At 39.5% G+C, this 12702-nt stretch overlaps 1 long non-coding RNA gene across 1 annotated transcript; it reads right to left on the reverse strand.

Annotated features, from left to right (window-relative positions):
* Nucleotides 1-4283: 4283 nt before the first annotated feature.
* On the reverse strand, nt 4284-9260 carry LOC131524018 (uncharacterized). The gene is made up of 3 exons (XR_009266906.1): nt 9142-9260; nt 8966-9067; nt 4284-4527 (listed from the first exon to the last, which is right to left on the reverse strand). It is a non-coding gene; the product is annotated as an uncharacterized LOC131524018 (long non-coding RNA).
* Nucleotides 9261-12702: the final 3442 nt, after the last annotated feature.

Raw genomic sequence — 12702 nt, forward strand, 5'->3', positions numbered from 1 at the left:
ATTATCTATACGTTATCAAATTAAATTATTTACACTGAAAAATACAACTACATTAAACTATGAGATTCTTTAAAAACAAAAATGTAATATACAAACAAGAAATGATGGTGGAAATTATACTTTTAAACTAAATTAAAACACCAGTCGTGAGCGTTTAATGAGTGAGTCATTGAGTCGTATAATATTGAGTCCCTTAATATTGTATTTGCTCATTGAACTGTTTATAGAACTATTAAACTGTCGTAATGGTGAGTGATGTTGCCTAACTAACTGTATTTTAAATATAAAAACTTTCCATTTTGAATTTTTACCTCAGTATGCTGAGTTTCTTAGTGTTGCGCGTTTTGGTTTCTCCTGGAGAGGCTGTGTGAACCTCGCCTCAGCAGCGCAACCTTATACTGTCAATAGATGCATACAGTAGCTATATCCACTATTCACCACTTACTCTAAATGTAATAAAATCAGAATAATACTTGCGTTTTGGTGTTTACATAATTATTTTTGGTTAGTGATGTGTTAATCATGTTACTTGTCTGGCATTAATGAAGCGTTAATGTCGAGCCCTGGAGTCTATGTGCCGGGGCTTAGCCCCGGACGGCCCCGGCCGAATTTAAACCCTGGGTATTACTCACCAAACATGAGAAATGAGCCATATGCATAAAGCCTGAAAACTCAGAGATACTAAATTTAGCCAAGTTCCTAGCACGCAGAGACTTACTCACTGCTGGTCTCATGAAGTCTGATGACAAGCCAGAGAATTACTGGGCATGGAAATCAACTATCGAAGTGCTATCAAAGTGCAAATGCTATCGAAGACTTTGTCTTAAAGCCTTGTGAGGAGCTTGACTTGTTATCTAAGTGGCTTGGTCCAGAATCAGCTGAGCATGCTCGACGAATAAGATCAGTTCATATTACTCACCTTTCTGTAGAACTCAGCAGGATCTGGGAAAGACTGGAACAGTGCTATGGGTCAGCTGAAGCGATGGAATCTGCACTCTTAAATAAAATAGACCGTTTTCCCAAACTCTCTAACAGAGAACCTCAACGTCTCAAAGAACTAGCAGATTTATTATTAGAGACTGAGTCTGCCAAAGTGGAAGGATACCTCCCTGGTTTGTCTTATCTGGACACTGCACGAGGCATTGCCCCTATTCTTGAAAAACTGCCGTTTGCCCTTCAGGAGAAGTGGAGTGGATGCAACAAGGGTCTAGATATAAGCGAGAACACAATGTTAGCTTTCCTCCTTTCTCATTCTTTTCCACCTTCATCAGGAATGAAGCAAATATGAGAAATGACCCCAGTTTTACAATTACTGTACCAAACACAACACCACCTACAGGACAGAAGTTTTCCTCCAGAGCCTAAAGGTTCCCTGTTACTGTGCACAAGACAGAAGTAGACCATGCAATTCCTAAAGGAAAGTCTGTGCTGGTAGTAGAAGACTTCAGCAAACAGTGTCCAATTCATGAGAAACCCCACCCTCTCTACAAATGCAGAGGATTTAGGGAGAAACCATTAGATGAACGCAAGACCTTTCTAAAAAGATTTGCAAAGTCTGCTTTCTTTGACAAATTCATTGTAACTGAAAAGTCATCTCCTTACACAATGAAAACATGTGCCGGCACATCAGAAATCCTGGGACGCAGAGCAAAAGGTTTCATTGTAGAATCCAACGATAAGAGTGCTAGATTCACACTTCCCACACTCATTGAGTGTAACGAACTACATGACAACTGAGATTACAACTCCTAATGCTGCTTGGAACCATACTCATCTCAAACCAATAGCTCATAGCTTACCTCCACTTGACGCTGAGGCACACAGCACAATGGTCCTCCACACGCTCCATTTGCTCAGAAGTTAGCCTTGGGATGGGTAATAGTAGGAGATGTCTGTCTGAATGGGGCCCACAAACCAGTCAAAGTTAGTGCTTTCAAGAAAAGTGTTTTCATGAATGGGCGCCACAGCCAAATGAGACCATGTCTTAACAATATCAAAATCAAACAGAAGTTTTGCCATTACAATGAACATGGGACTTCACTGACCTTACCTTTGAAACACAAACTTGCAACAACACACACAAAGAGCAACATGGCTGACATCTTCCAGTCTACAAAGGATGACGACAAACTAGCTCCATCTATGGAAGATCTTGCCTTTCTGAAGATGATGCACAAAGAAGTCTATCAAGATGAAACAAATAGCTGGGTTGCTTCACTTCCCTTTCGCAGTCCTCGCCTAATAACTTCCTAATAACAGACAACAGGCAAGTAACCGTCTCCATTCACTCACACGTATGCTGAAAAAACAACCACTCATGAAAGACCATTTTCTTGACTTCATGGCTAAGATCTTTGAAAACAGGCATGCTGAACTTGCGCCACCTCTCTCAGACAATGAAGAGTGCTGGTACCTTCCTATCTTTGGGGTGTATCATTCACAAAAGCCGGGTCAAATTAGGGTTGTCTTTGACTCTAGCGCTCAATATTAAGGAGTGTCTTTGAACAGTGTTCTTCTGACTGGGCCCAACATGAACAACAGCCTACTTGGGGTGTTACTGCACTTCAGGAAAGAACAAGTTGCCATAACAGCTGACATCCAGCAAATGTTTCATTGCTTTGCAGTCAGAAAAGACCACCGTAACTTCTTGTGTTTCCTCTAGTACAAAAACAACGACCTAGAAAATGAAGTTGTAGAATTCAGAATGCGAGTGCATGTCTTCGGCAACAGTCCCTCACCAGCTGTGGCTATGTACGGGCTCAAGAAAGCAGTTATAAAAGGAGAGAAAGACCATGGTTCAGAGGCAAGACAGTTCATTGAGAGGAACTTTTATGTTGATGATGCCCTGGTATCCCTTCCTACAGAACAAGAAGCCATCACACTCCTATGAAATCCCCAAGCCATGCAAGCAGCCTCAAATCGCCTACACAAGATAGCCTCAAACAAAGTGGAAGTGATTAGAGCATTACCTCAAAACGACTTAGCAAAGAACATGAAGGACTTGGACATTGCAGCTGACTTTCCCCATATGCAGAGAAGTTTAGGAGTTAGCTGGGATGTTTCAAAAGATGTTTTGACCTTTCAGGTGTCAAATGATCAGAAACCATACACAAGACGTGTAGTCTTATCTACAATTAACAGCCTATTTGATCCATTTGGATTTGCAGCACCTGTAATCATTAAAGGAAGATGTTTGCTCAGAGAGCTCACCATGGAGGCATGTGATTGGGATGCTCCTCTGTCAGAACAGATGTTCAAAGAATGGAAATCATGGAGAGACTCTTTGGAAGAATTGGAAAAAATGGCCATACACCCCCGACAGTCTCAACAACGCACAGAGAAAAGAAATGTGTGTTTTCAGTGATGCTTCTACCACTGCCATTGCTGCTGTTGCCTATTTAAGGACCACTGATACAGATGGCAAAGTAAACGTCGGTTTCATTTTTGTGGAAAAGCCAAGCTCGCTCCGCGCCCTGAAATTACAATTCCAAGACTTGAGCTATGTGCAGCTGTACTTGCCGTTGAGATGGCTGAAAATGTCACAGATGAGATTGATGTCAAATTTGATTCTGTCACTTTCTACTCAGATAATAAAGTTGTTCTTGAATACATCCAAAATGAATCTAGAAGATTTTATGTGAACAACCGAGTACAGCGTATAGACCATTTCAAGGACGTAAACAATAACAAAGGCGTTGGAACGCTACTGCGCATGTCTGGTCCTGAAGCATTTCCGGTAGCGCCATTTTTAAATCTTAGATCTGTCAAAACCTACAGCGCGTACTTTTTAAGTCTAGCGAAAACGCAAGTTACGGTATTAAAAAAAACTTAATTAATGGTGATTGGAATTACCCTTTAAATATGACTAACGTGCAAACTTACAAAGAACATTAAAAGTAGTCTTCCAGACGGCTCATAGCGGCTCTGATTGATGCTGCGGGCATGTACACGAGAGATGGCGGTAAACGCTTATCGCAGTCTGGATGCTTACAATTAACTCCTTAGCCAAAAAGTTGGGATCATTTGTTCGTACAATGGATGACATCAATCTTATGTTCGGTTAAACTGAAGCAAGACAAACAGTGTTACTTACGAACTTATCAAAATTCAGCTTTGCATCACAGAAAAAAATATAAAGAATATTAAAACCGAAAACCATTATTTAAAATTGTAATATTTAACAATATTACTGATTTTGTCTGTATCTTTGATCAAATAAATGGAGGCTTGATGAGCATAAAAGACTTCTTTTAAAAACATAAAAAAAATAGTAATGTGTCCAGACATTTGACCAGTACTGCATATAAACAAAAGACAGAGACAGAGACATCTGATCAATATCAAAAGCAGCAGGCTGACCATGAGCAGCTTTGAGTACTACATTGCATTTCATCCTCAAGTTCTCAAACACGTCTGGGTGATCATATGGTCACATGTGGTTTGGCACTGCAGGACAACCAGCTGTTCTTCCCGTCTCCATGTAGCACTCACTGTCTTAGATGTCTTACATTACAGATGATGGCTTTCCTAAAGACCAAAGTAGAAAAACAATTATTTAATTTAATGCACAATATTTATAAATAATACTATTAATGTTTAATACACCAGTACATGTTGGAATTAACATTAGAGAAGCATAAGTGATGAACAATTTTTATCGTTAGCTTTTGTAAACTACTGCAGTTGAGTTTACAGTATACATTTCTATAACGTGTTACTCACTGCATTTATCTGCTGACAAGATAGCTAGACAACTAATGAGAACTCATATTTAATTATAGCCCACATAACGCTTGCAATAAAACGGAAATAAAAGCTTGGACTTTTTCACTAAACAAGAATCAAAATGCTAAGTTAGGCGCATATGTAAACAATGACGAAAACACAATGCTGCATCATACTTGAAGAGTTAACGTAAATAAATACAAAGAATCAAATGGAAAAAACAAGAACTTTTTCTTACCTGAATCGTAGAGATACTAGTTGCTATTCTGCTTCTCACCTCACTGTTGCAATCCAGGTGCGTTTCTCGGAAATCTAAACCCTTTCATTTCCGATTATTTATAAATTAATGTTAGTTCCAGTTGGGAGCACCCAACCACCGAGCAACAAGTATCTAATTTTAATTTTGACATTTTAAACAGCAGGATTAAATAAATTATCGCAATCTCACTGTGCATCAAGCGCATGCCGCCATTGTTTTGAATGCGCTCAAACACTAACCGGAAATGTCCAAGGAACAAAGACGTCACTTCCTTAAACCGCAGAATATCCGTTGAAATGGTCTATAAGAAGATCCACATGCCCAGAGCAATGGAAGTATGTTCCTACTGACCACAACCCTGCTGATCATGCTTCAAGATCGATCTTAGCTGAAAACCTAATGAAGAGCACATGGCTAACAGGGCCAGCATTCCTGTACAAGTCACTTGAACATGAAACTTCAACTCCAATGGATTTAGTTGATCCTGAATCTGATGATGAAATTCGCCCCGAGGTCAGCGTTTGTGCCACTAAAGTTGTCTGCCATAAACTTGACACTACATACTTTGAGAAGTTTTCAGACTGGCAATGCCTTCTACACACTATTTCAAGACTAAAACACATTGCTCACTCTTTCAGCAAAGACAACAAATCAAAGGAACGCAGAGGATGGTACGTCTGTCATAAACCACATTCAGTAGAAAAATGCTACAAAATGCTAAGGAGGTCATAATACGTAGCCTGCAGCGGGAGACCTTTCAGGATGAACTAAAGTGCCTTGAGAGAAAAACAAACATATCTAAGAACAGTCCTCTCTTCAATCTGAGCCCATACATAGATGAGTCTGGCCTACTCAGGATTGGTGGCTGCTTATCCCAGTCAGCCTTTGAGAAAGATGAAGTGAACCCTTTAATCTTACCTGGTCGTAGTCACATTACAACCTTACTCATTCGACAATATTACTCCCAGGTTCAACATCAAGGACGCCATTTCACAGAAGGTACTTTGAGAGCTGCTGGTCTGATAATTAATAATTGGTGGCAAATGAAGAATTAGTAGCATTATCCATCAGTGCATCACTTGCCGCAAATTGAGAGGAAAGATAGAAATACAAAAAATGGCCGTTTTACCTGTAGACCGCATGAGTACTGATCCCCCTTTCTCTTATGTCGGACTGGATGTTTTTGGACCATGGAAGATCACAGCACGATGAACTAGAGGAGGTGAAGCTAATAGCAAACGCTGGGCAGTACTATTCACATGCTTGAGCATAAGAGCTATACATATTGAAATGATTGAATCATTGGACACATCAAGCTTCATAAATGCTCTACGGAGATTCTTCTCCATTCGTGGTCCAGCTAAACAGATAAGGTCTGACTGTGGTACAAACTTTGTTGGGGCATGCAAGGAACTGAAAATCAGTACAGATACTACAATACAGGATTTTTTTGAAGTCATAATGGATGCACTGACTTGGAGTTTCAACCCACCACACTCATCGCATATGGGAGGCAGCTGGGAACGCATGATAGGCATCACCAGGCGCATCCTTGATTCTATGTTGCTGAAAGTCAGTCAGGCAAAGCTCACCCATGAAGTCCTCATCACATTCACAGCAGAGGTTTCAGCTATAGTAAATGCTCGTCCATTAATACCAGTATCAATGGATCCAAACAATCCTCTCATCCTAACCCCAGCAACACTTCTCACACAAAAGACTGGCACACTTCTAGCCCCAGATGGAAACTTTAATGAAAAGGACCTCAACATCCGCCAGTGGAGACAAGTTCAAAGTTTAGCCAACACCTTCTGGCATCGATGGAGAAGTGAGTATCTAAATACTTTACAAACTCGAAGAAAGTGGCAACAAGAAGAACGTAACCTTCGACATGGTGACGTAGTTCTGCTTAAGGACAGTCAAGTTAAAAGAAGTGAATGGCCCATGGGCATTGTACTAAAGGGGTTTCAAGGAAAGGATGGAAGAGTCAGGAAGGTTGAGGTGAAGACAATAAAGGATGGAATACCAAGGGTCTACCTACGTCCTATCTCAGACACAGTCCTTCTCTTGCCTTCAGAAATGGAATAATGTGGACTATATGTCAGTAAAATGATGATATCCATACAGATGCCAGGCAGGGAGTGTTCTGGATCATCTATTTGAGTTTAATATTTGTAGTGATTAATTCTGATACCTAGTCATGTACCTTGCTTTAAAATATAGTTACCATAGTAACATTCTAAGTCAGTTAAATTCAGTTAGTTACCTTTTTTAAGTAGAACTTCACACAACAAACTTGCAGCAGCCATTCATCTTGTGATCATCTGTAGAAAGCATTGTCTAAGTTTTTTTATAGATAATTTGTATTCAATTTGATGAATTTATTGTTTATAAAGCTATGAAAGGACTATATAGCATAAATGACACTAAAAGGAGATATTATTATGTTGTTAGAGATAACTATAGCTTCAGTATACTTCTCCTCCTTTCTGTAGTTTCACTCTGTTTCAACATACACATTCAACGTGGTGTGGAATAAAGCAGCATTCTCCCACAAGTCTACATGTTGGAAAGAGTTTATCTATCTGTCTAACTTCGGGAAGAGAGACAGCAAAGTGAGGGCAGAATAGCTACACATTATTAGTAATTCATATACAGACAAGAAGATGAGCCCATAAGAATGCAATCCGTTTAATTCCGCGTTAAGCGTTTTCCTCCCATAGGCTTACGGAAAAAGAAAAATCATAATGAGGGACAGGCCAAAAACCTTACACTTATCAGCATAAATGCTATTAAAATGATTTAAAAATAATATTTAATTGACTTTGTTTATCATGTAATATTGATGTAAGAATACATAGTATTGTTAAGTTTTTAAATCGTACATTTATTTGTTGTTATATTAATTCTATGTTTGATTATTTCTTAGGGACGCAAAAGGCACCGATTTTGTGGAATGACCCTTACACAAATTCAGCTGTTTACATAAAACAGAATGCACGCATGACAATTCAATCTTTTTCCATTATGTTTGAACTCTTTATGTGTTCAGAACATTGCTAAAAGTATTCTGGTAATTGTTTCATAAGTTAATCAGCGAACCTTTAAAAACACTGTTCTAATTGAGTGTTTTGGACTATGTAAATGAGTTCCACAGGAGAAAATCTGCAAGTTCCAGATTTTAGGACACTTTGGTGCTCCAGGATTTTGGCATCCCACAGTGCTTCGAGTTCAAGACTGCTGAAAAGGATTCCTGCTCTTTTCCTCACTGCATTCTTAGAAGTCATTGACACCAGACTGCTCATTCAACCAGATGGAACATAAATATCACTTATCCAAACCGCCTCTTACCAGAGACCTTGGCATTTTCATATATTACCAGTATTTATGACCCTGGACCACAGAACCAATCTTAAGTCGCTGGGGTATATTTGTAGCAATAGCCAACAATATTTTATGGGTCAAAATTATCGATTTTTCTTTTATGCCAAAAATCCTTAGGATATTAAGTAAAGATCATGTTCCATGAAGATACAGTATTTTGTAAATTTCCTACCGTAAATATAATCAAAACTTAATTTTTGATTAGTAATATGCATTGCTAAGGACTTCATTTGGATAACTTTAAAGGTGATTTTCTCAATATTTAGATTTTTTTCTTGCACCCTCAGATTCCAGATTTTCAAATAGTTGTATCTCGGCCACTTATTGTCCTATCTATCCTAACAAATCATACAGCAATGGAAAATGAATAAATCTCAATTTAAAAAAAGATTGACCCTTATGATGTCACAGAACGGCCAGACTCCACCTCCACCCAAACACAACTATCACCGGAGTTCTGATCACTTGCACCTGTCACTCATCCAATCACCTCATCAGCAGCTAGTACAAAGGCACACACCGGAGTCAGCACATTTGTCTGGTCTAGTGTTTATGAAGTGGACTCTCTGTCGCTGTACAGATCTCGAAGAGACTTACCTTTTGTGTTCCTCCTTAGTTCTCTGAATCTCCTGGTTCTCCCTTGTCTCCAGCTTCCTGAGGAGTGTGCCTCATCGACGTGTCTTTGTTCCTCTCCAATCCCTGTAAAGACAAGTCAGTCTGTTAATTCTCTGCTTCGAGATTCTAAGAAGATTTCCAAGGACAGTTATACTCACCCGATCATCCTCCTTCCTGGTTCTCTATAGGGCTTTTCACACTTGAAATTGTTAACCCTGGGTCATCCTAAACCCTGGATAAGCGGAATCCTGGGTTATCTGCAGAGGTGGGGGCAAGTTACACATGTTCAAGTCTCAAGCAAGTCACAGTACAAACAAATCAAGCAAGTCGAGTCCTGATAAGGGTCAAATCACTGTATCAAACAGGAACAAATATATTTTTGCCACACGACCTTATTCATTTTTCCTCAGAAATTTACTTTTTTAATTACACATTTTAAATGTTTTAAATATAACATTTTGAAAATAGGCAAAATACTACTTTGTATTCTGTTAAGTCTGTGTCAAGTCAGTGGCTTGCGTTTTGTTTACCAAATTATGTCGTAATGATTTATAATAATAATTAGAGTTGTTATAAAGTCAAGTCCTGCCGAGTCATGAAGGTCAAGTCTCAAGTCACTGGATCTCAAGTCCAAGTCAAGTCGAGTCATTTTCTTTATTTAGTCAAGCAAGTCACAAGTCCTTAAATTTGCGACTCGAGTCAAGTCATGTGACTCGAGTCCCCCACCTCTGGTTATCTGTAATCAGTTTCACACTGCTCATACTATGCCTGGGGTTAACGTAACTGTTTACCCTGGGTATACATTAACAGACGTTTCACAGGGTACATTCCAAAACCCCGGTTAACGTTCTTATTTGCATATTTGCGGTGTCACTGTCTCTGATTGGACAAACAGCACAGCAGGCAACCGGATTTTCCCGCGTCTTGCCAGTTATTAAAAACGTCGCCGCTTATGTCTTTAGATCAGCGAAGATCGAGGAACAGCTGATCAGCTGTACAGGCAGGGATAGTCATTTTAAAATAAATTTAGCAGCAGAGCTACTGCAAGCGATTTACTGCTGGAAATCAATTTATCCTTTGCTGAAACTTCTGAGTCTTCATGAAGAGCGCGGGTCATGGTTGCTTAGCAACGGCAGACGCCACTGCAAGCTACAGCGCTTTGGAAAGGAGAAAGCGGCGCGCTTAGCGTTTTAAACGCGTTTTTAGGCGCGACATGTGAACGGCCTCATGACGCACAAAGGCAAGAAAACAAAGACAAAAGAAAGAAAACTAGGATCAAAGTATGTGAATATTTCTTTTAAGTGTGGAGATACGTTATTGTTTACTTGTACAGTACCATAAGAATAATACCGTCTCCTATTCACTCCAGTTCTTTCTATCTTTTGATATTATCTTCTCACCGGCTGCAGTTTACAGGTCGCGCGTTTCCTGTTACTGACTTGACATGAGCCTCGCTGCTCAATTTCTGATTGGCTGTCTGTTGCCAAGGGTCCAGCAGCAACAAGCAAACACCGCTCCGTTTCACACTGAACAAACTTAAATAAAAATGAAATAAAAAAAAACACTGAACAAACATAGCACCGTAATGCGGGGTTAACACCACAAATGCGGTGCTAACCCTGTTCCGGAGCAGGGTTTCATAATCCCGGGTAAAATGTAGTGATGGGTCGTTCTTGAACGATTCGTTCTTTTTGAACGAATCTTTAATGTGACTCGGGAAGAACGAGTCGTCTCAGGGAGTGATTCGTTCAGTCGCGCATGCGCAACATCCATAGACTGTAAAAAAAAAATGGACGTAGTGTCCGTGACGTCACCCGTAGGTTTCCGTAAAGCGTTTTTGAAGCCTAAAGTGGGCGGAGCCGGCCGCCGCCATCTTGGAAGCGCGTCACTCCCGGATAATCGAAAATGGGCAAAAAGGCGGGACGTGGGTGAAGCTGAGCTGAAACCACATCCCTCTATAGTGACAGCAGTGCTGCCGTGCAAAGACTAAACACCATAACTTCGTTTTTGGTCGAAAATGAGTTATTGATCATTTTGGGACGTGTTTAACATGTTGTATCATGGAGAAAAGCCCCGGAGAAACCAAGGCAGAACACAGTATAACATCAGTTACCATTTTGCAGACAGTGCAAAAGCAGAGTACAATATCAATATAGCCGTAAAAATCAAGTTTGAGATCATTTTTATTAAAACATCTAATTGCCAGATGCCCAGTGTCCTACCTATAATAATTTTTTTCTGTACAAATACAAAAGTTTCACACTCTAGCGAGTTTCACACTCTGGAGCAGAGCGGCAGTCCACCTGTCACTCAAGTGGCCACGCCCTTAATTATGCAGAACTTTAAGGCTTAATATAATTTAAACGGATGAGTTATAAAAAAAATTCACCCCCCTCACAGTTGTCACGAAGGGCAAAATTAGCTATATAGACCAAAAAAAAATTTTGTACCAGGCTATAAACATGTTTTTTTCTGCTGTAAAGTTGGGCATTTTAACATGGGGAGTCTATGGGATTGACTCCCTTTTGGAGCCAGCCTCCAGCGGCCAGTCGATGAATTGCAGTTTTAGTCACTTCCGTGTTGGTTTCAAGAGAGGGAGCGGGAGGTTGCCGCTTTGCAACATCCTATAGGTTCTGTAATGGAATTAGTTCACCTGTTTCGAGTCTTCGGGTTTGAGTCGTTCGTTCATCACGTGACAGCCGCATACACGAATCTATGCAGTCAGAGCCGGAAAGAGAATTGATTCGTTCACCTCCCGAGTCATCGGGTTTGAGTCGTTCGTTCTTTTGTCACGTGACGTGACAGCTTTGGGCAGAGAAATTAGTTAATTTACAACCTTCCTTACAAACGGGTGCATAGTCATTATTATTATTATTATTTACTCGTACAGTTATGTGATGCATTTCTGGTCTCAAATTATTGCTTTTAATTTCTGTCATGATGGTTCTTTTCCATAATACTGAATGTAGTAATAAAGATAATAAAGAGTTATGGTTATAATAAGGTTATGTTTTAGTTTAATTTTTTTTTTTTTTTTTTGGAGTCTAATCTTCATAAAATACAATACCTTGTTGTATTTATGTCTTTTGAGTTAACCCTTTAGATTAGACTGTAGTGTTACTGACTATACTTTTGTAACATGACACTTTAGACATTAACACTGTGTACACACTCTTGAATTGTTTTTTTATTGTTTATTTTTGTGCCAGAAAAAGCTTTAGCAAAGAGGATAACTATTCCAAAATGAATTAAAACAATTTAAATAAAAAATACAAGAAAATTAAAATATACTAAAGCCACAGAGCCAGATCATAACCTTAATATTTTAAACTAACATTAATCATTCATATTCAAAATGTTATTTGCTTTCACTTTATGTCATTGTGTCCTTTTTGACCAATCTTCTTATACAAATATTAGGCCAATATGTCAAGTCTGCCTAGGAAAACAAGATAAGCTGCATTTCAACACAGGCAGTCTCTTTAAAACATTCAGTTCTCTCCTCTGACCCCTCCTCCACCTCACACCAGCTCTTTAACAGCTGATGATTTTGTAAGCATCAGCATTCATTTCTCAGCTTCACATACCAACAAACTCAGACTGTCCACATCCACGGCTAACAAAATCCTCTTTTCCTGCTCTCACAAAGGCATGTCATTCTGACAAAACAGCTGTCATTCTGTTGGATCTATCCACTGTCTGTGTCACGGGGGTTCCTC

This window comes from Onychostoma macrolepis, chromosome 18 (assembly GCF_012432095.1).
Source record: "Onychostoma macrolepis isolate SWU-2019 chromosome 18, ASM1243209v1, whole genome shotgun sequence".
In the NCBI taxonomy this organism is placed as follows: domain Eukaryota; kingdom Metazoa; phylum Chordata; class Actinopteri; order Cypriniformes; family Cyprinidae; genus Onychostoma; species Onychostoma macrolepis.